Source organism: Mustela erminea, chromosome 20 (assembly GCF_009829155.1).
Source record: "Mustela erminea isolate mMusErm1 chromosome 20, mMusErm1.Pri, whole genome shotgun sequence".
Taxonomy (NCBI): Eukaryota; Metazoa; Chordata; class Mammalia; order Carnivora; family Mustelidae; genus Mustela; species Mustela erminea.
Genome location: NC_045633.1, coordinates 8,877,682 through 8,902,229, shown reverse-complemented (window position 1 = coordinate 8,902,229; position 24,548 = coordinate 8,877,682). Strand labels below are relative to the sequence as shown.

Here is a 24,548-nt window from a genome sequence, read left to right as displayed (position 1 = left end):
CACCCCAGCCCAGTATGATCTCCTCTTGATCTGTCTTAATTTTATCTACAGAGACCCTGTTTCCAAACAAGGTCACATTCCAATTCTTTTTTTTCTTTTTTAAAAAGATTTTATTTATTTTTGGACAGAAACACAGTGAGAGAGGGAACACAGGCAGAGGGAGTGGGAGAGGGAGAAGCAGGCTCCCTGCTGAGCAGGGAGCCGGATGCAAGGCTCGATCCCAGGACTCTGGGATCATGACCTGAGCCAAAGGCAGACACTTAACGACTGAACCACCCAGGTGCCCCACATTCCAAGGTTCTTGAATGAATTTTTAGGGGATCCTATTTAACTTACTACACCTCATATAGTCTTCTTTAGTTGTCCAACAGTCCTATGCAGTAAGTAGAATGAATAGAGGGGAAAAAATGAAAGTTCAGAGAGGTTACGTAATTTGCTCAAGGACATACATCTGGTACATTATCAAGCCATGATTTGAGTTGGGCATTCTTGTTCCAAAATCTCTACATTTATACTGTTCTGCTCTACGTCTTTTATCCTCCTTTAGGAAGAAAGGAATATTAATTCGATTACCTCCCACTTCCACCCAAGCAACCACTGATCTGATTTCTGTTCCCATAGCTTAGTTTTGCGTGTACAAAACCTTGATGTAAAAGGCATCAGGCCATTTGTAGTTTCTTGTGTCCAAGCTTCTTTCTTTTTTTATTTTTATTTTTATTTTTATTTTTTATAAACATATAATGTATTTGTATCCCCAGGGCTACAGGTCTGTGAATCGCCAGGTTTATACACTTCACAGCACTCACCATGGCACATACCCTCCCCAGTGTCCATAACCCTACCCCCTCTCCCAACCCCCCTCCCCCCAGCAACCCTAAGTTTGTTTTGTGAGATTAAGAGTCACTTATGGTTTGTCTCCCTCCCAATCCCATCTTGTTTCATTCATTCTTCTCCTGCCCCCTTAACCCCCCATGTTACATCTCCACTTCCTTATATCAGGGAGATCATATGATAGTTGTCTTTCTCTGATTGACTTATTTCGCTAAGCATGATACCCTCTAGTTCCATCCACGTCATCACAAATGGCAAGATTTCATTTCTTTTGATGGCTGCATAGTATTCCATTGTGTATATATACCACATCTTCTTGATCTATTCATCTGTTGATGGACATCTAGGTTCTTTCCATAGTTTGGCTATTGTAGACATTGCTGATATAAACATTTGGGTGCACATGCCCCTTCGGATCACTACATTTGTAACTTTAGGGTAAATAGCCAGTAGTGCAATTGCTGGGTCATAGGGTAGTTCTATTTTCAACGTTTTGAGGAACCTCCATGCTGTTTTCCAGAGTGGTTGCACCAGCTTGCATTCCCACCAACAGTGTAGGAGGGTTCCCCTTTCTCCGCATCCTCGCCAGCATCTGTCCTTTCCTGACTTGTTAATTTTAGCCATTCTGACTGGTGTGAGGTGATATCTCATTGTGGTTTTGATTTGTATTTCCCTGATGCCGAGTGATATGGAGCACTTTTTCATGTGTCTGTTGGCCATCTGGATGTCTTCTTTGCAGAAATGTCTGTTCATATCTTCTGCCCATTTCTTGATTGGATTATTTGTTCTTTGGGTGTTGAGTTTGCTAAGTTCTTTATAGATTTTGGACACTAGCCCTTTATCTGATATGTCGTTTGCAAATATCTTCTCCCATTTTGTCAGTTGTCTTTTGGTTTTGTTCCAAGCTTCTTTCACTCAGCAGAATGTATTTGAGATTCAGGTATGTTATGTTTGTATTTGTTGTTTATTTTTATTGATAAATATCAGTTCATTGCATGAATATACGGAGCTTTCTTCTGATAACATTTGAATCACTTACAGGTTTTGATTATTAATAGAGCTGCTCTAAACATTTTTTTAAAAGAGTTTATTTATTTTGACAGAGAGAGAGATCACAAGTAGGCAGAGAGGCACGCAGAGAGAAAGGGGGAAGCAGGTTCTCCACTGAGTAGAGAGCCTGATGTGGGGCTTGATCCCAGGACCCTGAGATCATGATCTGAGCCGAAGGCAGAGGCTTTAACCCACTGAGCCACCCAGGTGCCCCTGCTCTGAACATTCTTACAAAAAATTTTTTTGGGGGACGTGTATTTTCATTTCTCTTGGATACTTAGGGGTAAAATCACTGGATCATTCCTGGTGTATTTTAACTAACTGCTAAATTGTTTTCTAGAGTGGTTCTTAACATTTTACACTTCTACCAGCAATGTATAAGAGTTCTGGCTGGTCCATGTGTTCACCAGTATTTGGGATTACCAGTCTTCAATTTTAGCCTTTATTGTGGGTATGAACACACATCTCATTGCAGGTGTAATTTGCATTTCCCAGAAGATTAATGATATAGAGCATCTTTTCATATGACTCATTGGCCATTTGAGAATATTTTTTGTGAAATATCTGTTTAAGTCTTTTGCCCATTAGATATTTTTTATTATGGGCCTGATGACTTATTTATGTATTCTAGATAGCAGTTCTTTGTCAGATGTATGTATTGTGAATATTTTCTCTATGCCATGCCTTTTCATTTTCTTAATGATATCTTTAAAAAAAATCAAGTTAGCATACAGTGTTATATTAATTTCATTTGTACAATATAGTGATTAATGATGTCTTTTGAAGAGCAAAAGTTTTTAGTTTTGATAAAGTTTAATTTATCATTTAAAAATTTTTATGGTTAATATTTTTCTGTCCTGCCTGAGAAATTTTTGTCTAAACCAAGATTTCAGATGTATTGCCTTACATTTTGTTTTAGAGGTTTTCATAGTTTTAGCTGTTACATTTAATTCTGTGATCCATCTGGAATTAATTTTTGTATTTGGTGTGAGGTAAAGTTTGAGGTCCTCTAAACCCACAGGTAAGTGATTTATCCATGTGCTATAAAAATAATGATACTGTTAATAAAGAGAAAAATAACATTAGCAATATAAAACCAGTGTATACTCCAGACTCTTATAGGTGCAAATGACAGAAAATCCAACTCATAATTGAATAAGGAAGGGAAGATGTATGGGCTCGTGTAATTGAAAAAGTTCAGGAGGAGAATTAACACTTCATAACTGATTTTTAATTATAAATACCAGGACATGGAAGAATCGGATAGCAATTCATTTAAGTAATTTTAAGAACTAAATATGCAGGTGTGGCTGGATCCAGGGGCTGGCCTCATGAGATTAGCGTTGGTTTCTCTCTTTCTCCCCGTCTTAGTGTCTCACCTTCTCTCCTCAATGTCGTCTACGTTTTCAGACAAGCTCTTCCCTCATGGTGGCTAGAGCATTTCTGGACTATGTCTTATGCTATTAGCTACTGAACTCCTCAGTAGTTTGATGGGTTACATTTTATTTATTTTTAATACCTGTGCATCTAAAATGCTCTGGTAGGGGGCAGTGCCATCTTATATAGCTTGCCGCCAATGCTCCAGAAGTGCTGGAGGGAACTTTGTTGTCAGGCTATCCAGTGAAAGTTTGGATTCTCCCAGTTTTCCCAGCACAGTGTTTTTTTCTACACTGAAAAGCCCTGAGTTATTGCTGGGTCACTGGAGAGCAGTTGGGATTCAGTGCTTTGGAGTCAGGCATAGTCAGTTTTCACTTTGATATTGTTCTGCTCTGTGACTTTGGGAAGGCTCTTTGAGGTCTCTGGGACTTGGTTTCCTCATCTGAAAAAGGGGAATGACAATAGTACTGTCTTTTAGGATTGTTGTAGGAGGAAATGAGATAATGCATGTAAAAAATTAGGATGAAGGTTGGTACCTAAATAAATATCAACTCTTTTATTGTAGAATTGGATAGCAGTGAACTCAGGTAATTCTATGGGGGAGATAAACATACAGGTTTGAACTTGAATACTTTAGACTAATCATGATAAAGATAATTTGAACTATCTATATTATAGACTGGAAGAGTTCAGGGAGCCCCCTTCCTACTACCTCTTGCATGCTGTGTCCAGGATACCCTGTACACAACCATCACGGCCAAATGAGAAATGATGCTTTGATTATATAGAAAATTACTCTACCACTTCCACCCCCAAATTCAAGGATCCCAGGTAAAAAACTGGTCTAGGAAATAGCTTAGATCCAAGCCCAGATTCTTACTTCCTTAATTCTTAACTTGAAGGCAGCTATTTGGTCAGTGCAGACTTACTACCCAGGCACATTCAAGGATGCGCAAACAAAATCTGGTTATGATGAGGGGTGTTTCCTACGTACAGATAGAAGAGGAGAGATGGGTTCACATGCAAATAGTTGTTGAAAAAGCAAATAAACAGGGAAAGAGGCAACCTGGGTGTGTGCCATGCATTTGCAGTAGCTGTTAACACTGTTATCTGCCCACTAGTAAAACAGGCTGGCACTGATCACAGGGGCACATAAGGGAGCTGGGAAAGGGCCAGAAGCTCTCCACCCAGAACTTCCATGCAATGAGTGAAGGGGAGAAGGGGAAACAACTCTCTCTAAAAATCTTTTCATTCAAAGCAGTTTTATGACCTTTGAAAGCCAAACTCAAATTAACATAGTGTTGCTAAGTAGAGAGACTTTCCTGCTGGGTCTTCTATAATGAATAAACACCATTCATTTGTAATTAGCAGCACCCAGCTGCATAAGGGCAATTAATATGCTAACATGAATTAAAACAGTAGGTTCTCTTAAGAACGGAAAACATCAAGGCTTTCTGGGTTTACTTGTGTTTGCCTTATGTGATTCTGGACTAGCAGCTTTGTCTTTGGCTCTTTTGTGATCTTCTGCACACCAGTGTGAAGAATATCAAGGTTCTTATAATACAGGGGCATTGCCAGGCTATGTGGTGCCACAGGCTACCTTTCCTTCTGCTCCCTCAGGTTTTCAGTCTCTAGCCAGAGGCATCATTGGCTCTTGTAATTGGAAAAGTCCAGGTGAAGATTTATCTCACTGCAAAATTTGCTTTTGTTTCATTAACCATTTGTGACTTGTTCTTGCCTCTTAGCGGAAAGGATTCTAAGTAATCTATTATGTGGGCAAGCTCAGATCCCAAAAGTCCTTATTTAGGACCCTCCTGGGACTGCTTTGAGGATGTGGTCTCCCCCAGCGCAGCAGATAGGAGGCTGGATGCGTCACAAGGGGGATGAGGAGTGTTCAGAGCTGGGAGGCTCTCATCTGTGGGGTAGGGCCTGAGCAGCCTCATCAGCTCCTGATATCAGCAGCTCATAGACCCTTAATCAGCTACTGAAGCTGGCACCCTGAAGTTCTTCCCAGTAAGTTCTAGGGTACCTTTTCTTCAAATGGATGCAATTTTCAGATGCATGAGTTTTGTTAGAAAAAATGCCTTGCTTATGTCAAGAACAACTTATAATCTTTTTTTTCACTCCTCATTTGCTGGATCAGTCCTTTTTTGTAGCATGCAGAGAAACTTCCGTCTTTGTCAAAGTATTGTGAATTCTGAATTACAGTAAAAGCATTCAAGTCAATGAGCGTAAGTGGCACCGCCTCATAGTGGCCAGTGAGGTGATGGGAAGAACTTTATCTTTGCAGGAGCTCTTTAGTCTCTGCAACTTTGTGTTGGGAAAGAACAAACATGCTGTGGAGACAGGAGATTTGAGTTCCAGTTCTGCCTCTGCTGCTTCATAGCTGTGTGTCCTTGGGTGATGAATTTAGACCCTTGAGCCTCAGTTTCCTGAGGACGATATGCCTTGCCTCAAAGGGAGCTGTGACAGTATTATTTTGCCTGGGACATAAAAGCAAGCCCAATAAATAGCTCTGATTATTGCGAGAGGTAGCCAGGCACAGTGGAGTGAGCTTTTGGAGTCAGACTGACCTGGATTCAGAGAACAAATTTGCTCTTATTAGCAGTGTGACCTTCTGCACTTTATTTAACCTTGCCAAGAGTCAGCTTCTTCGTGTGCTATTTAGGGGGGTGATATGACAAATTTCATAGGGCTTTGTGGGGATAATTGGAACCGTATAGTGAAAAGCATCAAGCTTGGTTCCTGGAATGTTAATAGGTGCTTAATAAATCTTGGCTTCCCTTGTCTGCTGGTTTGGGGGAAGCCAAGTAGTAGGAATGGGCACAAACACATGGCTTGGAATCTTAGCTGCTTCCCAAACAAGCTGTTTGATCCAGGCCCAGTTACTTAACCTATCTGAACCCCAATTTCCTCCTCTGAACATAGGAGAGTATAATATTTATGACAGGGCTAGGTGGGAAATAGAATTAGTATTTGGCATCTAAAAATAGCTCATATTCGTTGTATTCATTGTACCAGACCCTGCCCTAAGTATTTTTATATATTGATCCATTAAACCTGGAAACTAGGGGCTGTTACTAGGCCCATTTTACCAATAAGGAAATTGGTATGAGAGTTATGTTCAAGGTCATTTGCTAGGGGACTGGATTTAAATAAAGGCAATCTGACTTCAGAGCCCAACCTTAACCATTGGGTTACATGTGTTTGTTTCTATCCTATAACCTTTTTTATTTTAAGGCTTATTTTTTTATTTTCAAGAGAGCGTGAGGGCGGGGTGGGGTGTGGGGAGAGGAAGAGGGAGAAAGAAACCCAAGCAGACTCCACACTGAGCTCAGAGCTTGATCCTGGCTCAATCCTACAACCCTGAGACCATGACCTGAGCTGAAACCAAGAGTCAGATGCTCACCCGACTGTGCCACCCAGTTACCCCTCTGTCCTGTAATCTTTAAAGGCTCATAAATGAATTTGGCAAGGAGATAACATAAAGGAGCCCTATGGCCATGTCAAATCATAGTATCATGGACTAGGTATAGGCAAAGCTTTCCTGATGTGGCCAGGAAATGTCTGAAGCACCAGTGTTGCTGTGAATTAGAACCAGTGTTTTTCTGTTTCTTTCCATCCTGAGAAAGAATCTAGCTGGCTTGAATCAAATGAGGGAGGCAGGTTGTTGTGATTGACGCTTGCACTGGATTTATCAGGAAAGGCTAGACTGTGCTATAGTAACAATGCACCCAACACCACATCCACCCTCAAGTCTCAGTGGCTTAAACAATAAAGTTTTATTTTTTTCTTATTTCTTTAAAGATTTTATTTTTAAGCAATCTGTACACCCAACCTGGGGCTTGAACTCAAAACCCTGAGATCAAGAGTTGCATGCTGTACTGGCTGAGCCAGCCAGGAGCCTCTGAAGGTCTGTTTCTTACTCATGTCACAGTCTGGGTGAAAATTAGGCATCTCTCCTGTTGATTCTCATCTAAGCCATAGCTGCCTCCATCATGTGATGCTGCCATACTTCAACGCCATATAAGGGAAAAGAGTGTGGGTGGTCACTTGGGGGCTTGAGCCTATACCTGGAGGTGGCATTTATCACTTCTCTATTCTTCCCATTAACAGAACACAGTCACATGGTTTCAGAGTAAAGGAGGATGGAAATGTGGTCAGTCTCTTTTTGTACCAAGGAAGAGGACACAGATGGGAGAAATATCCAGCCATTTTTCCAGTATGTGCAATGGAGGAAGAGTGGTTCTTCCTCAAAGAACTTATGGTTCTAGAGCCTGAAAGTCCAAGATCAAGGAGTCATCAGGTTATTTTCTCTTGAGACCTCTCTCCTTGGCGTGCAGAAGGCTATCTTCTTTCTATGTCCACACATGGTCTTTTCTCTGTGCATGTGATTTCCTGGCATCTCTTCCACTTCTTATTAGGACAGTAGTCGTGTTGGATCAGGGCCCTACTCTTATGACCTTAATTATCTCCTTACAAAGCCATATCTCCAAATATGGTCGTATTGGAAGTTAGGGCTTCATCATAGGAATTTCAGTCTGCAACAGCAGATTTCCATTATTTATTGAACAGATGTTTAATGAGCACTTACTATATGATTCTAGGTGCTTAGGATATAGTGGTAAATAAAAGAACCTGCTTTTGTGGGGTTTATATTCTAATAGGTGATAAAAGCTATAGAAAAAAAAATTGGCAGGGAAGAAGGTTCTAGAGGGCTGGGTATGGGGAGGGCAGATGGTAGTACTTAAGAATGTACTTAGAGTGGATCTCATTGAGAGGATGGAGATTAGAGTGAAGATTTAAAGTCAGTGAGGAAATGAGTCATGGTGATGTCTAGGGCAGGAGCTCGCTAGGCAGAGGGAATAGTATGTGCAAAGGCCCTAAGATGGGGGAGTAGCTTGTGTGTTTGACGATCAGCCAGGGATCCAGAGGGGTTGGAGCAGAGCAGGTGGGGTGGGAGTGCTAGGGAATGAGGCCCCAGAGATCATGAGCATAGGGGAGGGAAGCAGATCTTGAGGGTCTTGCAAGCTTCTGGCAGGCCTTTGACCTTTACTCTGGAGAAATGCGAAACCTTCTCTCTTAAGTAATTTGGAAGACTGGGCTACACTGGACAGCAGATGGCTAGAGGTCTCCATCTGCTTTTTCCTTAGCATTTGTTCTCCAGTCCATCATAGTCTCTGCTATTCCCACCTGCACTCATTCTGTGTCATTCACTTATGTTTCTTATTTGGCCCCTGTAGGCATTAAGGATACAATTCCTATTTTATGGATCAGTGTGTCTCAGGCAAGGGCATCTTCAGGAATTGACTTCCTTTGAGTGAAAACTTGGTTCTGGTTTACAGAGAAAAAAAAAAAAAATGTATTATGGAGGCCCCTGCTAGTCTGGATTGATTGATGCTAACTGGATCGCAAGTCATTAGAAGCAAATTGAGCCTGGTGGGAAAAGATCTATCATGACCCCCACCTTGTCAACTTGCCTCATACTTCAGAGACTCCTCCCACACTGTCTCTGGGAGCACTTGGCACTGATGTGGGACTTAATTAAAAGAACACCACATGCCGGCTTCCTTCTACTGAGGACGGATGGCCTGGGAAGAGGGCACAGGATTCCCCAGGCTCCCTAACAAAGGCTGGTTGAATTGTAATGTTGCCACAGCTGGGTTTATAGGCATTTGGAATGCATCATGGCTTAGGATAGAAAGCTTAAAACTGACGGATCTTTACAGAATGTAGCTTTGGTATGATCTTGGTCAAGTTAGAGAATCCTGCAAGACTTTCCAGTGCTGCGATCCTGGGACTGGACCCCACCTCCTGGGTGTTAGATTGAAGGTTGGGGAGAGGGCATGATCCTAGGAGAAGGGACAGACCTGAACTGCCCAAAGGGTCAGATCCCTGGATCTCAGCAATAGTGTGAGGGAGGCACTTTTTGCTCCATCCCCAGAGTAATGCCATATAGGTGATGATTTCAATGAGAAAATGAGCTATTTTTAAGACTAGTCAGTGATTCTCAGGTATGGCTGCTTTTTAGAATCATTTCCAGAACTTAAAAGAAAATACTGATGCCTTGGCCCCTTCTCAGGTCTGTCAAACCAGATTCTATGGTAATAGAGCCTGGACATCAGTATTTTTAATCTCTCAGATGATTCTAAAGTTCTGTCAGGATGGAAAACCAGTGCTTTGGTCATTTGGGTATTGCCTTTGTGGGTTTTGCCCTATTTGGCCCCCATAATAAAAATGAAAGCAAAATAATGTTCTCAAACACTGGCTATTTACCATTACCTCCTGAAGGCTGTGGGCCCAAGGCCTACTGTGTTAGAAAGACTGGCAAGCATCAGAGGCACCAAATTGTAGCTTTCTCTCTCTCTTTAAAGATTTTATTTATTTATTTGAAAGAGAGAGCATTCATGAGCAGAGAGGAGGCCCAGAAGGAGAAGGACAAGAAGACTCCCTGCTAAGCAGGGAGCCTGACATGGGGCTCCATCCCAGGACCCTGAGATCATGACCTGAGCCGAAGTCAGACACTTAACCAACTGAGACACCCAGGCACCCCTGTAGTTTTCTCTTTGATGTCATCAGGATTGGAGAGAATTCAGAAGAGGACACCCTTCTTTTTATGGACCTTGGCATTGTCTAATCCCACAGCCAGGCGCCCCCCTTGTGGCATCTCTGGTGTGTCCCTGCCACCACATCCACGAACCATGTACTTAGGAAAAACCCTGAGAGAACGCATGTTCTGGCAAGTCATTTCCGTCTTGCCCTCCTTCCTCCCTCTTCTCTTTGCCTTTTCTTTACTCCTTTCTCCTTTTCTTTTCCTCGGGTTTCATGCCTCTCACATTGTCCTTCTCTCTCTCCTCCCTCCCCCTTTCTCTTGCTCACATTTCTCAGTTTCATCTGTAAGTACCTGCACCTTCCTGTCCATCCCTCACCTTGGGGCTCAGCCCCTCCATTGCTTTATGCATGCAGTACCCCCATCGTACCCTTCCCTCATCCCCATCTGTCTAAATCTACCCTATCCTCCGAGGGCTCCCAAACAGTACTGGATCCAGGGAGCGTTCCCCGGCTCCCTTTGTAGGCTGCTGTTAGTCTGTTAGCCCAATGCCCATATGGCCTTAGAGCTCCCTGCCCTTTTTGGTATTAAGTGGGAATGGGGGGTGGTTAAGAGGCAGGCTGTTCAGCTACAGTTCCCTGTTTTCATTTCTGCCTCTGACCCTTGCTGACTGTGAGCTTGGGCAAGTCACTAAACTTTTATATCTCATGTTCCTCACCTACAAAATGAGGATAATCATTGCACCTTCTTCATAAGGCAGTGGTGTAGACAAAATGAAGGAACTCCCAACACAATGATGATGACCAAATGACAACTTGTGTCCATGTCTGACCACCCCCCCCCCCCCCAACTGAGTGCTCTTCCTATGCAGGATCCTGATCTGGTTCATCTCCATGCCACAGTGCTCAGCACCAGGCCCATTGTTAGGATGCAGGACAGGTCTGTTGAAGCAACAAGTTAGATTGAATGAATGAAGGGTTGCCTGCCAAACGGGATCTTAGTACCTAAGGAAGCATGGACTCCATGGATGGTCCTGCAAGTCATTCTGAATCACTGAGAGCCTGACAACCCAGGTTCATATTCAGATTGCCACTTCTCAGCTGAGGAGGTTAGGGGCCCCTCCCATGCCGTAGTTTCTACATCTGAAAATGGGTGTCTTAAAAGCACTTACCTCATACGGTTATTGTGAGGATTACATGAGTTAGTACTTGCAAAGAGCCTTGGGAGAGTATTTGGCAATCTAATAAGGAGAAGATATTATTCATGATTCTTGTTTTCTCTTATGTCTGTATTAAATGTCAGGCTTAGAGCCTCACCCCCTCTTTGATCCCCCACCCTGCACAGATATACACTCCAGCATGAGCAACCCAAGGGGAGAAAGAGAGAGACTCAGACCCCTGGGGCAGTGGCAGAGGCAGATGTGACAGCTAATTACCTCTCGCTATTATGAATTCTGCCCTCCTGCCTCACTCAGAGTGCCTTTTCACAAGATGGTCGAGGCATCATGAAGATGTTCGGGTATTATTTAGATGGTGCTGCAGTCTAGTAAATTATCTTTCTGGCCCTGAAGAGCCTCCTCTCACATGTCATTTTTCTCAGAATCCCAGCAACTCCTATTTTCTGTGGTGCTAGCTGGATGATAGAACTCTGGTGATCCCCTCTTCCCTTGGGCCCAGGGTGTAGGGTAGGAGTTTGCAGAAAATCCACCTAGGACTCCAAACCTTGGTCTGGACTGGCTGGAGGAGGGATTTATATCTCTGAGGATAATCAGCCTAAGGCAAGATCCAGCCTCCCCTTTTCCAGATAAGTAACGAGGAGGGAGTTGTCACACAGCAGAAGAACTGAAGCCAGCAGTTCTTTGAGCCTGGTGGGAAGGATGGTAAACCCAGGGGTGAGAAGTAGCTGAGATCACTTTGTCCTAAGGAAACACCTGTGGACATCGTGGGGTTGGGGGCTGTCAGGTCTCCCTCCAAGCCTTTAGGTCCTTCGGAAATAAGAGAACAAAGATGTGTGTTATATACTCTTTTTCCTGAGTGACACCTTTCATTTAATTTGATTTTTACAACCTAAGTTAGGATATCTTTTCTCCATTTAAGTAAACAGAAAGGAAAGCTTAGAGTGATGACGTGACTGGCCCGGGGTCACTTAGTGACTCGCAGAGTTGGCATTCTAAATCAAATCTGTCTAATTCTTTTTTACCATCTTTGCTGTCAAAGAGACAAAAGTAGTTGGTGCCTACGAACGTTCAGAAAATGAGGATATTCTGAGGCTTCCACCATGACCACGATCAGCAGCTGACCTTCAGTGAGCCCTCAGATGGAGCACCGTGCACAGAGCCAAGCACTTGAGGTGTGTCATTTCCTTTCATCCTCAGTCACCCTTCCGAAGGTGCTCTTTTTCCTGTTCAACACCTGAGGAAGCTGACGTTCCACATGGTGAGGCAACAATGCTCAGGTCTGTCTGTATTCTTTACATCGTGTTCTACCCACTGCTATTTCCCTGTGGGTTGGAAGCTTTTGTGCCTGGGAAGCTTCTGAGCACAGGGAAGGGCCCTGGACTATCCCACAGAACAGCAGTTTTCACAGCATGCTTCCTGGGGCTGTGTGGGTTTAGGGAGATATCTTAGGAGTCAAGGTCAGGGTGAAGCAGGGCAGAACACCTCTGGGATCTTGAGTCAGAGCAGCCAGCCCTGCCTCTCCTTCATTGTTATATAAACTGGGCTTCCACAATGCATTGCACTCCGGGAAAGCATTCTACAGTGCGGCATGGTTGCAAACAAGAGTCAGAGGGTTCAAATCCTTGTTCTCCATTTGCTGTCTTGAGCAAATGACCTTGGGCAAGGTACTCCATCTCTCTGTGGCTCAGGTTTATCCAGTCTGAAATGGAGAAGATAATAATAGACCCTGCTTACAGACTTCTTTTGAGAATTCAGTGTGATGGCACACGCACACGTTCAGTGTGGAATAAATACCAATAAATGCCGGTTCCTCTCCCTCCCCCGGCCTTAATTTACTTAACCCCAAATGTTGCTTGGAGGAAACACTCACTTTCAAAAAAGGATGAAGAAGATTCAGAATCATTTATTCCTCTATCCAGTCAGTCATCAAGCTGGCTTAATTATTGTGTGAGCACCTATGGTATGTCTGCTGCTGTGCTAGGGGTCGAGTTCCAGGAGTGACAGTGGGAACAGGGTACAGAATGTGTTGTGTGCTGTCTACTCATGTGTCTGTTCATCCATCCATCCAACAAGTATTCACTGAGTACTTCTGTGTGTCAGGCAGTGTTCACTGACCTGCCTGGGTATTTGATCATATCTCAGGCTTGCTTCTAAGTTTTCCACATTTCCTGTATCACTTGGCTTAGAGGTCTACTTCTTTTTTTTAAATCTTTTAAAATTAACATGTAATGTATTATTAGCCCCAGGGGTACAGGTCTGTGAATCACCAGGTTTGTACACTTCATAGCACTCACCATAGCACATACCCTCCACAGTGTCCATAACCCAACCACCCTCTCTCTACCCCAGCAACTCCCAGTTTGTTTCGTGAGATTAAGCGTCTCTTATGGTTTGTCTCCCTCCCAACCCCATCTTGTTTCATTTTTTTCCTTCCGTACCCCCCAAGCTCCCTGCCCTGCCTCTCAAATTCCTCATATCAGAGAAATCATATGATAGTTGTCTTTCTCTGATTGACTTATTTCGCTCAGCATGATACCCTCTAGTTCCATCCACGTCATCACAAATGGCAAGATTTCATTTCTTTTGATGGCTGCATAGTATTCCATTGTATATATATACCACATCATCTTTATCCATTCATCTGTTCATGGACATCTAGGTTCTTTCCATGGTTTGGCTATTGTGGATATTGCTGCTATAAACATTTGGGTGCACGTGCCCCTTCAGATCACTACATTTGTATCTTTAGGGTAAGTACCCAGTAGTGCAATTGCTTGGTCGTAGGGTAGCTCTATTTCCAACTTTTTGAGGAACCTCCATGTTGTTTTCCAGAGTGGCTGCATCAGCTTGCATTCCCGCCAACAGTGTAGGAGGGTTCCCCTTTCTCCACTTCCTTGCCAGCATCTGTCATTTCCTGACTTGTTAATTTTAATGGCTTAGAGGTCTTCTTAATCCTGGCTCTCTCACCTTAGGTGTCGTCCTAGAGGGCTGTGCAGCCCCCAGCATGCAGTAGGCAGACTGCTGAGAGATGGCGTGCGATGTCAGCGCCCCTGGTGGTTTTGAATGTGGAGTATGCTGTGGTCCTCTTCATAGGCACTTCCATTTTATCTCATTTCGTTTACACTTTGTTGCTTGTACAACCCCTGATCTTGTTCTGGATGTCCTTCTGAATACAGAAAGAGGTGTGTGTCCTAAATGCCGAACAAGGGGCATCTCCAATGAGCAGGGATGTAGGATAACTGGGATGTGATCCCCAGTATATGGCAGAGCAGAATGACAGAATGACGCGTTTTGCAGCCTTCCTCTCTCTCCTACTCACCATGTGTATGTGTGTGTGTGTGTGTGTGTGTGTATGTTAGTGACACACCACACTGCTATGTGTGCTTGGTGTGTAGATGTATGACCTGTTTTATGAATGAATAAGCCTGTGTGCATATTTGAGTATGTGTGAATGTGTATTTAGAGACATAGGTACTGTGTGCATGCATTGATACGTACGTGTGTTTCTGTTTGAGTTTGCAGGTTTATGGGGAGTGTGGCCACACAAGCAGCTGTGTCCGTGAGTATGAAAACCGTACTGCTAGTTGTCCCCCGATCCATTATTCTACTCTTGTATGGTATAGACTTTTTGCTAGTTATGTGGCTTTTCAGAATCGAGATTTGCTTTGTAGTCCCCTTGCAGCAGCGTGGTTTAGGCATGTACTTTCTGATCAATAGGGTGTGAGCAGAAATGCTGTGAAGAACCTCTAGGGCATGCCTCTGAAGGGCAGGATGTGCTCTCCCCATTCTCCCTGGGTCCTCACTGACATGGGCTGGAATGCAGGCAGAGGGGAGGTGAGCTATCTTGGACCACTCCATCAAGGGCAACACCCTGTGTGTGGACGAACAGCAACATGACGGGAGAATCCTGGGCCACACACACTCTGGAGCCTCTTTACTGGCCCTTACCTGCTTGTTCCATATTGTTTCATGAGACATCAAGGAGGTTCTTATTTAAGCTGCTTTCCTGGGTTTTGGTGATAGCAGCTACAGAAGCTGAATGAAGGTCTGTCGTATCTCAATATAATGCATATATATGTTTCTGGTAAAGGCAGCTTCTTCTCTGTAGAGTTGGAAGGTCTCCAGTTTGATATCTGCCTGTTATCCAGCTAGAAAGACTCGGCGAAGAATATTGCAGATTGTTCGGTTTATTTGGAGAGGGAAAGATGTGAGATTATAGTATTGAGGACCCAGTTTAGGGCCATTTGAGCTGTCCAGGAGCGGAAAAAAGGGTTGCCTTTGAGTGGGAGACCTGACCACCACTGTATGACCCTGAGCAAGCCCTGCCTGCCCACTTCTAGGCTGTACTTCTTTTCACTAGAAAAAAGAAGTTGGACTGTTAACCCTATAGGTCCTGCCCAGATCAGAGGTTCTGTGATATAGTTCTCTCGGCTTCTGGCCCCTGGAAGTTCTCAGTATATTCTCAAGAAGATGTATCCATTTGGGAAGCAAATGGGTCCTGGTGCTTCAGGGTGGAGGTTATGGCAGTGAAGACCTGGAGCCAGCCGTATGCATAAAAGCCCATGGACTTTCAGCTTCAGATGCTCTGAATGTTTGAAGACTTGCAGGTACACAGCTGCCTTAGCCCAAGATTATTTGTGAAACAGGCATGAACTTGCTCCACAGTGTTAAAGTACAGAAAACTTTACATTTCTTCATTTTTCTAAGTCAAATGAAATCTGGCTCTGAGCCCCAACTCTCATGACTGATGGGATGGGCAGTGTCTGTCATCACTGGGCACATTGGGCTTTCCCCAACCCCCACCCTATCCCGCAGTGAGACAGTATCAAATACTAGAGCTTCCATTGGTGCCAGCTGGGATGTGGTTCTCAGCTGTCTGTTTTGGGAAGTGCTCCCTGCAGTGGCTCAGTGGAGCTGTGGCTTAGATAAGGACCTTCTCGTGGCCTTTGGGACACTGCAAGCGAGAAGAGCACAAGTCTCCAGCACTTAGAGTCTGCCTTGCTGTACCGTCTTGGTCCTGGGGACTCCAGTTCTCTTCCAGGGTGAAAGTCCTCTGTCCTCCATTCAGGTACCAACCCTTCTCTCCTTGCTCCTCTGCAGTGACCCCCACTTAATTCTGTGCTCAGTCTGACCTGCCCCCTGAGGACAAGAGGGACTCCTGGAAGTCAGAGATGCTCTGGCCGTTCCCCTCCCTCCACCCCAAGACTGGCTTAGACCTTCACCTGACCCTGTCCTGGAGAAATCTAACTTGAGCCTCATATGTAATTTAAAATTTCCCAGTACCACCTGAAAATAGTATAATAAAATGGCTGAAATTTATTATACTAATAGGTTTTCTTTAACTCAGTATATTCACAATATTGCCGTTTGAACATGTTATCAGTATGAAAGTATTAATGAGATATTTTGCATCAGTTGGTCATACTATGCCATTGAACTCCAGTGTGTATTTTACACTGACGCCATGTCTCAGCTTGGACGAAGCACATGTGGAGCGCTCGGCAGCCCCGTGTGCTAGGGGCTCCCACACTGGACCGTGCGATCTTAGTACAATACAGCAGTAGCAATATGTGGCTGGGAGGATGGGAGAAACAGCTGAAGGAGATTAAGAGGACACTTACCGTGGGCAGCAGCGAGTGATGTACAGAACTGTTGAATCACTGTGCTGTACACCTGGAACTAATAGAGGGCTGCATGTTCACTATACTGAAATGAAAGGTAATTAATGAAAAAATAAGGTGACTAATTCAGTGGCGTTTAGTACAGGGTTGTGTGACCATCACCTCTAACTAGCTTCAGAACATTTTTGACAAGAAACCCTGTGCTCATTAAGCAGTTTTCTCCCCATGCCCCCACCTTCAGTCCCTGCCAGCATCTCATCTACTTTCTGTCTCTGTGGATTACCTATTTTGGATATTTCAAATAACTGAAATCACTTGATATGTGACCTTTATGTGACTGGTTTCTTTTGCCTAGTGTAGTGTTTTTCCAATTCATCTGTGTTGTGACACCTGTCAGTACTTCGTTCCTTGAGTGGGGCTCCATTGTATGGTTGTGCCCCATTTGTGCATTTCTCCTTTGATGGATACCCATAGTCTCTTAATAAGTTTGAAGTTTGGAGGGGCGCCTGGGTGGCCCAGTGGGTGAAGTATCCAACTCTTGACTTTGGCTCAGCTCATGATCTCGGGGTCATGGGATCAAGCCCCATGTTGGGCACTGTGCACATCGGGGAGCCTGCTTGGGATTCCCTTTCTCTCTCTCCCTCTGCACCTCCCCGTGTTTATGCTCACTCTAAATAAATAAATAAATAAAATACTTTTTTAAAAAAAGAAGTTTGGAAAGAAACAAACAAAATGGTGGCTTGAATACCCCTGTGTTCATAGTAGCATTATTCTCAATAGACAAAAGGTGAAAGGGCCCCGCATGTCCATCAGGGATGAAAGGATAAACTGAGGTAGCATAGACCTGCAGTGGAGGATTCTATAGTCTTAAAAAGGAAGAAAATGCTGACCCATGGTACCACATGGATGGACCTTGAGGTTGTTACATAAAATGAAATAAGCCAACTAGAAAAGAGCAAATACTATCTGGTTCTATTTATGAAATGCCTAGAGTAACCTAGTTAATAGAGACAGAAAGTGCTTACCAGGGACCAGAATGAGGAGAGAACAAGGCGTTGTTTTATGAGGACAAGAGTTTCAGTTTGGGAAGATGGGAAAATTGTGGAGATGTACAGTGTTGATGGTTGCACAACTATAGTGTCCTTAGTGCTATTTAACTCTATGCTGAGAAATGGAACGTGTTGATATGTGTGTCTTTAAAACTGTTGTCCTGACTCCTAGGCTGATTTTAAAGAACTGGCCATTGGCTAGAGGAATTAGGAAAAAGCAGGTCTGTTTTCTCCACTTTCACAAAGGAGCTATTCCTGGATCACATTTGAGGTCATTAAATCTTCTTAAGTTCTTTCTTTTTTTGAACTAATGCTAAGGCTTATTTATAAACAAACAGGTGATAACATAATATTTTACACCCTCAGTTTAACTAAAACACATCCATGTTCAGAGAATGGGCTTGAAGGGAGAATGTATGACAGGTTATAAAAGAAAATATATTAAGTTATAAATCTTTGCGATCTGTTTCTGCCCCAGGCCCACCTTGCTTTCTACTCTCTTTTCTTACACAGTATCTTGCTGATGGTAGAAAAGGAAAAGTGGGAGAAGCCAGAGAGCTGACACCGAATAGGGAGAAGAGAAAAAGCAGAAAGACTACAAGGGTTTGATTTATGAGCGAGTCTTGCAGAGCATGGAATGACGGGAACAGAGACAGCCCGGGGAGAGGAGTGTAGAGTTTTGCTGTGCACTAAGGCAGTCTTTTTCCTTGGCATTGTTAGCAAACACTGCAGAGGAGACGTAAATTGCCTTTTGATTACTATTTATTTGAAAGTCATAAGGAGATGAGCTGAGACACAAGGTGACAAGGTCCCCTTTGGGTCCCATTTGCATCTCTAGGACCTAGGAAACTGTCCTATAGTCGTGACTGAGTCAGCTGTATTTGACAGAGGAGTTGATCCTCTGCATGATCATGAGGATCTCGTTTTTCTCGGCTCCCTTTTTTTCTCTTACATTATCCCCAACACCTTGTGAAAGGCCCTTCTAAAGGGATCGACTGAAAGAAGCAAGAGCGGTTCCCTGTGCAGGGGGAATACTGCAGCAATTATCACTTAATGTCATCCTGACGCTCTGGAAACGAGCTGAAGCGAGAAAAGATAATGGTGGTGACAGAAATTATGTTGAGAATAGCTGTACATCACTTCATTTAGTGCAGGGGGAGTCAACATGTTCATAAAAGTCCATTCAGTCTGTAAGCAAATAACTTAAGTCATTCAAACTCGGTCTTGTTGGACCGTAAAGCCTCTGGCAATATTTCGTATAAAGGACTCTATAGAAAGATAAATTATATTTATTGAATTGAACTTCAAGTAATAACCCTGCCACCTACTCTTTTTTTTCCTGGCCTTCCCAGTCTATGAATTTTGATGAATTACAAAAAGTTCTACAGCAGCATAATCACTTAAACAAAAAGTTATCCGGGTAATAACACAAGCACCTTTAAAATGGAGAAAAACTCATTTGCCTTTTAGGTTTGATCATTATTTATTTTCTCGCTGCTCTGATTGCCTTTCTCTGGAATAATGTTCAGAGTAATACCTTTTTATTCAAGGCTCAAGGTGTTCCTTGGAATCTACCACTCTATTCTATAAAGGACTAATTCTTGGGATGCTTTTGGTCAGATTTCTTCCACCTCCAAACTCTAATCTTGGCTTTTCATGGTCAGGCCTGAAGCTGCACTGGTCCAAACGAGGGCCTCTTCCATATAGGAAAGATGCAGGGAGCTTGGCTAGGGAGTATCCCAGGATCATATGAAACCATAAAACAATACATTTGAGGAATCCCACCTAGTTGCTTCAGTCTTTCTTTCCTAATTTTGATTTGTCTGCATTGCCTTTTCTGAAGACTCAGCTCAAGTATCCTTTCCCTTAGGGCGCTCTGTCTGATTTATTTCCAGACTAGGTTATGTTATGTGTCTCTCATAGGCTTTTTATAGTGAGAATTTGTTGGAAGTTTGGATTTTCAGGATCTTTGATTTCCCTGTGTTTGGAGAATTCATTCATTCATTCATTCATTCATTCATTCATTAACTCATTTGTTCAATAATATTTATTGAGAGCCTGCTGTGTTCCAGGCACCATCCTTGGCACTGAGGACACAGCAATGAATAAACCAGACACACATCTTTCTTTCTGGAACTCACATTTGAGTAGGGAGAAATAGATGAGTATATAAATAGATATACATATAGTGTGTGAGATGGTTGTAAGAGCCATGGGGGAAAATATAGCATGGAAGGGTAGTGACAGGTGCTGGAAAAGGGAGGTTTTAGAGTTTTAAATAGAGTGGTCTCACTTAGAAGGTGACTTTTGAGCAAAACCGGAAAGAGGACTTCCCTTTACCATAAGAGTTTTGGTGATAAGAGACAAAGTGCATCTCTAACTGTAGAAACTTATCAGGTGAGATGCTCATTTTCCCAGCATGCCTTGCAGCTAGAGTGAGGGTGAGTGATCTAAAATAATTGAATCCAAAGACTTTGCTTTGGGATCTGGCAAGATAAGTGAGGAGAGTGGAGAATCCATCCTGGAATAGCTGTGGCAGCCATGTGTTGGCTCCAGGGGTGTGGGTCAAGAGGAGTCCAGTGCAACTTATGGTGTCTAGTGCTGGGGTAGTGCTGTTTAACTGAGATGGTCAGTGTTTACTCACCGTGGTTGCAGAGTCTTCACCATGGTAGTTTTGAGACTGGGGTACTAGCTGCAGCTGAGCCTCCCTTTTCCTATCTGTTTTCTGAGCCTTGTTCTTCAGGCTTTCTGGAGCTGCTGTGAGCTCCCTGGGATATTTCCAGTAAATTTCTTTCCTGCTTAAATAAGCCAAAATTGGTTTCTGTTGCTTGCAGCCATTAACTCTGACTGGCACATCCTTATTCCATCCTGCGCTTGCCACCTTTAGTGCTTCTCTCTCAACATGTTGTAATGCCTTATTTATGTGTGTGTCTCCTGTTTACTGCAGGCTGTTGAAAGGAGAGAGCACATATTTATTATTCATCCTCTTGCCTTAGGTTTCTAGTCTGGTTGTTGGCACACAGTAGGAGGTCAGTATGCTTTTGTTGAATCTGTGAATAAACAAGGAAAGGAAAGAATAAATGGAACTTCTGAGTCCATGCTTTTTTTTTTTCACAGCATCCTTCCTTTCAAGTAAAATCCAGAAGCCATATCCAACCATGCCAAGGCACCTGTGTCACTCAAGTCTAGAGCCCATTTCTTGCAGTGAAGCATGCAGATCAAAGCTTGAATGTTTTTCTGTTGCTGTCTAAAGCAGCTTTCCACTAGGATGCCACTGCAGAACTCATTGCTTTGAGGAAGACACAAACACAGAAGAATTAGTCCTCAATTTCATTTCAAAAAGGGGAAACTAAAAATCTTTTTTTTTTTTTAAACTTAAAATCTTTTGCATCAAGAATGGAACCAGGACATGTAGACTCTGCTGAAGAACTGATGATCTTGGGTATATCGCTGACATTGGCCCTAGTTTCTCCTTCTGAAATAATGGGGAGATGAAGTTAGATCAAGTGTCCCAATATACTGTTGACATTCTGGTCTGGATAATTCTTGTTGTGGAAGCTGTTAGACATTCATTGCGGAACGTCTAGAAGCATCCCTGGCCTTGACTCAGTAGACGCCAATAGTATTTCCCTCACTGTGACCAACGGTGTCCCTAGACATTGCCACATATGCCTTGGACATAAAATCACCCTGGTTGGGAACCACTGAATTAGATGATATTAGATGATAAACAGTTTACAAGTTTCAGGACTGAAGCCAGAGTCGGGGCTCTGGTATCTTCTAGTACCCACCCCCATGTGTGGCATCGTGGCAAGTGTTCAGTACAAGCTGAATAACTGAAATGAAATACATAGTTCCTTCCAGCTAGATCAGTTCTTTGGCAGCAAGAGAATCACATAGATGATGATGATACTCATTACTGATGTGCCTGCCCCTATTTGGGTACTGTTTAACATTCCTGGATAGAAATGAACTAAAGATAGAGCCTGGCACTACTAAAAAATAGGTTTGTCTACCACTTCAGCAACAACATAGTGACTGTAATTATCAAGGAGGGTCCATTCAGTTCTGACAGCGATCTCAGATGATATTCCCCAAAAGTTAACTCTGAATTTTATGAATATGACAAAGCTGAGAAAAATGAGTCCAAACTGTAGAATGAGAATTGTAGACTGTGTGTTTTTCACGTAGCAATAGATTATATGTAATGATTATGAATATTAATTTCCAGTTCTTAAATTGCTTATTGTCTTTTGCTGTGTGTGTGATTATGAAAGTAGCTTCTTTTTTAGTCCAGCCACGACTTTCCTTCTCCCTTCATTTCTACTTATCTACCTTTTGGCATTCCACTCTGTCCATACTATCAACCCCATTTATAAAAAGGATTGAACTGATTATATAAGTAGATGAGGATTATGTAAGTAGATAAGGTTTGAACTGATTATATAAGTAGACCAATTGTTGCCATTTTAACAACATTAGGTATTAGGTCTTTGGATCCAGGAGTCTGGGATATCTTTCTGCTTATTTAGTTCTTTCATTTCTTTTAAAAATGGTTTATAGTTTTGTATCTCCTTTGTTGAATTTATTCCTACATAATATATTGATGATATTGTAGAAGGAATTGTTTTTTGAATTTCATTTTTAGATTGTTTGTTGCTAGTATATTGAAATAGAATAGATTTTTGTATATTAATCTCACATCCTTCAAGTTTGCTGAACTCCTTTATTTATGCTAATAGTTTTTTTGTGTATTTCTTACATATAAGAAGGATTTTCTAGTGGTTCTTTTCCTAAATTTCTTATGTGCAAGATTTTTTATATGCAAGATCATGCAAATAAACATAATTTTACTTCTTCTTTTTTAATATTGACACTTTTTCTTGCCTAATTTCCTGGCTGGAGCCTCCAGTGCAGTGTTAAATAGAAGGAGTGAGGCTGAACCTTCTTGTCTTGTCCTGATCTTAGGGGGAAAAGATTCAGTCTTTTCACTTTTAAGTAGGACCTTAGTTGTGATTTTTTTTTTTCCTTTTTCTTTCTTTCTTTCTTTTTTTTTTTTCTTGTGGATACCTTTATCAGCTTGAACTATTCCGAGTTTTTACAATTTATCAGAAAGGGGTATTGAATTCGGTCAAATGCTTTTTTGATAACTGTTCATATGTTTTTTTGTGCATTGTTATGTTTATGAGGTGGATTCTAATACTTGATTTCCAGATACTAAACGAGACTTGCATTCCTGGCATATAGTCTATTTGCTTACGGTATATAATCCTTTTATTATATTGCTGGATTCAATTTGCTAGTAATTTTTTTCACATAAGGAAGTATTTATTTGAGGTTTTTTTTTTTTTAAAGATTTTATTTATTTATTTGAGAGAGAGAGACAGTGAGAGAGAGCATGAGCGAGGAGAAGGTCAGAGGGAGAAGCAGACTCCCCATGGAGCTGGGAGCCCGATGCGGGACTCGATCCCGGGACTCTGGGATCATGACCTGAGCCGAAGGCAGTCGTCCAACCAACTGAGCCACCCAGGCGTCCCATGGTTTAACATGAAATCATACAAGTAAAATTTGTATAAACACAAATCCACATTGAGTCATAACACAGATAGCAAAAGACAAAGTAAAAACAAAGAAAACTAATTGGCGGCTTATATACAGTTGGACACAGTTGTGTCTTGTACACTAGAAAGTCTTTTACAAAATAATCATTTTAGATCAACAGAAGACCGATCTTCAATGTCGTCCTGCAAGATGGGTTAACTTTAGCAATTTCCTCCTGTTTTCTCCAACGTCCTCCTTTAGTATGGCTGGTAATTGTTTTGGTGATTGCCACCCCCTCGATATGCCTTGCCGTAAGTGCTCTCTTGGCCACTGTAGTCTGCGTATCCCAGTCCATATCCATAGTTTCCATAGTTATACCCATATAATCATAGCCGTCATAGTTTTGACCACCACCATAGGCACTATTGTAATTTCCATATCCTTGGTCATAATAGTTATTAAATCCTTGGTTCCAGTTTTGGCCCTGGACCTCGTCCACGACCCCTAGTACCACCTCGTCCACCAGCTGCAGCACCTCTTCCTCCTTTCTGTTGCTACTCTTGCTGCCTGTATACCTCTTTGGGTTGTGCAACTTTGATTTCACACTTCCCAGAACCGATTTGATGCTTTCTAACAATTTCTTTACTGGCTCTTCATCTGTATATGTGATAAAACAAAATCCTCTTCTTTCGTTTGTTTTTGTATCCATGGGAAGTTCAATATTCTCAATCTCTCCAAAGGCTCCAAAATACTTCTGAAGAACAAATTAAAGAATTTGCTAGTAATTTTTGAGGACTTTGCATTTGTCCATCTGTCCATTATTCTTAATGGCCTGTAGATTTTTTTTTTTTTCTTGTGATATCCTTACTTGGTTTTTGTATCAGGGTGATACTGGCCTCACAGAAGGAGTTGGCAAGTGTTCATTCCTCCTTTATTTTCTGGAAGTGTTTGTGAAGAAATCAGTGGTATTCATTCTTCTTTAAATGTTTGGTAGAATTCACCAGTGTAGCTATCTGGTCCTGACCTTTTCTTTGTGGGAGAATTTAAAAACATTTTTTTTATTACTAATTCAATTTCTTTACTTGTTCTAGGGCTGTGAAGATTCTCTGTTTTTTTCATGAGTCCAACCTGTTTTTGTAAATGGGGTTTTTACTGGAACACAACCATACTCATTTATTGACATATTGTTTGATACAACAATGATGAATTGAATGAATGAAGTTGAATACTTGGGATAGAGACTGTATAACACACAAAGTCCAAGTATTTACTACATGGCTCTTTATAGAAAAAGCTTACCCCTCTTTTAGAACATGAAGTTTTTCAGGAATGCAACTGTTGTATAATAGTAA

At 42.3% G+C, this 24,548-nt stretch overlaps 1 long non-coding RNA gene and 1 pseudogene across 1 annotated transcript in view; one reads left to right on the top strand and one right to left on the bottom strand.

Annotated features, from left to right (window-relative positions):
- LOC116580800 overlaps positions 1–12,152 on the top strand; it is a 41,241-nt gene extending 29,089 nt beyond the window's left edge. Inside the window, exons 2-3 of the long non-coding RNA XR_004281796.1 lie at positions 7,375–7,480; positions 12,025–12,152. This is a non-coding gene — a long non-coding RNA (uncharacterized LOC116580800). The remainder of the gene's footprint in view (positions 1–7,374; positions 7,481–12,024) is intronic.
- An 11,048-nt stretch (positions 12,153–23,200) lies between these two features.
- Positions 23,201–23,940, bottom strand: LOC116580793 (annotated as a pseudogene).
- Between the last annotated feature and the right edge of the window lie 608 nt (positions 23,941–24,548).